Here is a 2431-nt window from a genome sequence, read left to right on the forward strand (position 1 = left end):
GATTTTCCATAAGAATCAATACTAACTTTAAATTTAAATAATTTCTAAACCGTTAAAAGAATTGTGCTCAGATTTTGCACAGATACTCAGAAGAAATAGTAGAACAGTTTACGAAATTTTTATGCTTTTATCAATATTTTGACAAATGATACATATCATCCTTAATTATACATGAGACGAAAATGCGCGTGAGATTTAAACGTTTAAGGATTCTTCCACGCGATTCAGATCTCATTGTGAATTCTTGGATCCTTTGATTTATACGGAGTCGTAACTAGAGCGTATCGTGAAACGGCGTTCTCACTTTGACTTTTACATATATGCGTATATAAGTTGGTAAACCGAGGACGGAAATTGAAATTCCAGCCACTGGGTGCAAATAACGCCTAGCTACGGCTCTGCGAAGACTTTTTCGGATAAAACACGGAAGGTTTACCGTTGTGAGACTAATGCGACTTGGAATTTCACGTGATTTCAGTCGAGGTGATGTTCCTCGTGTGGGGCATCCGCCTGTGCATCGTAGTAAGAAAAACTCCCTCGGAGTTTAACGAGAGTCGATTCATTTCAATGGCCATTTACAACGAATTTCTACTATCAGTCTTCCTCAACGTTTCAATGTAAGTTATAAGATCGCCTTTTTATACCACCGATTATTTAAAATGATCACCGATCACTCTCTTTCGATAAACGTTTATAAGACGAAATTATTCCCGAGCCCGTTTTTCTGAATATTAAAAGATAATAATATTATATATTTTAATTATTTTTTTAATTATTTGAGTTTGCAAGCGCGCTTGAAAGCACAACATGCAAAATAAAGTTGATTTAAAAATAGAATTAAATAGAATTCTTTAAAATATATACATTTCAAGAGAGTTTAACTCTGGAATGCATAATATAAATTTATTTAAATTGATTCTTATTTTAAATGTAAATTGTATGTTAATGATTATCTCTCTTCGGGGATAAACCACCTCAATTGCGATTTAACGACGGATTCTCTTTGACGAATTTATAATTGATATTTCCTCTAAGAGAATTTGATATTGTGGATTACTGCGTGCGTGATTTTTAATGTTTAACATTGCATTACCCTGCGGCGATAAATTTTCAAACCGGTAAAACAAGAGATTCTGACAGTACTAAGTGGGGGGAAATTGGCAAATAAGAACCAAGGCGGTTATTGGGGCGCAAATTTTTTTTTTTTTTTTTTTTTTTTTTAATTTTGGAGATATCCAAATTTTTTTTATCTTTTTTTTTACGAATATCTTCCAGAAATTGCATTCAGATAGGAATGGGAAGAGAAGGACAAGTTGCAGTTTGCCGATTTTCGCGCCAATGGAACATTCGTCGCTTCGCAAAATGCATTCACATTAATTTTCCGAAATTTCCCCTATATCTCCTCGCGCAAGATGTCAACAACTGTGCGGAGATTGCTCCGCGCTCGCGGAGTTTGCGGATCGTCGCGCACGTCTCTCCTTCCGTCGTTCTCCAACGGCCCGAGAGTTCTCTGGTTAGTTCGCGCGATTTGATTATCATTCCTCGCTTGCGGGAACGCGACGACGGCGATAAGCTCCGTCGCAAACGTACATATACGAACGGGGTGGGCGAACAGGAGAAATTCTCTGGATTTTCCTCGAAGGGAGAGGAAGGAGGGTGGTTGCGTTACCGGAGCGGATTGATGCTCGCCGATGAGTGGAAAAGGGAGAGGGAGCGGGGAGAGGGGGGAGGGGGACAAAGGTGGCTTAATATCCTGGGCTTTGGACGGAGTCTGATATTGATACGCGAGCGAGCGATCGTCGTCGACGCGTGAGCGTAGCATGGTAATTCCAGAGAGGTCGGCGGCGGAATTCGTGAAGCTGCACCGATATCACAATGCAACCCTTTGACGAGTGTTCGGAGCGCGATACCGAATAGAGGTCACACAAGCCCACGCGAGTGCGCAAACACACACGTAAATTCTGATATCTCTTTCCAGATGAAGGGAAGGATGCGACGTGCAATATCTCCAGATTCTCCTCTCCTTCGAAGAGAGTTATTACAGAGTCTATATACGGGGAACTGTAAAGAACTGCATTCGAAAGTTGGATATGTCACTTTCGGAGAACTTAAACATCATTACAAACATACTTTTAAAAGTACGAGTGCGTCCAAAGAATTTAAAAGAATTCAACCCCCTTTCCTCCCTCTTTATTAGATTTTGAAGATACAATAATAAAGTCAAATTATAAGAATTGTTGAATTGAAAATATTGAAACTCTTGTAATTCTCTTGTAAATATATAATTAATAATAATAATAAGATATAATTAATTTAACCGTGTAATGTCAATAATAGTATGCATTAAATCAAAGCTGATTTTTTTTTTTTTTTTTTTTTTTTTTAATTTAATTTTTCTCATTTTTTTTTTTTTTTTTGAATTTTATATTAT

General features: G+C 37.5%; 1 protein-coding gene across 1 annotated transcript in view; it reads left to right on the forward strand.

The window, feature by feature from the left end:
- LOC115240265 (probable G-protein coupled receptor 158) overlaps positions 1 to 2431 on the forward strand; it is a 115253-nt gene that overhangs the window by 108730 nt on the left and 4092 nt on the right. The window lies entirely within an intron of this gene.

The sequence above is a fragment of the Formica exsecta genome, unplaced genomic scaffold, assembly GCF_003651465.1.
Source record: "Formica exsecta isolate Colony F162 unplaced genomic scaffold, ASM365146v1 scaffold423, whole genome shotgun sequence".
Lineage (NCBI taxonomy): Eukaryota > Metazoa > Arthropoda > Insecta > Hymenoptera > Formicidae > Formica > Formica exsecta.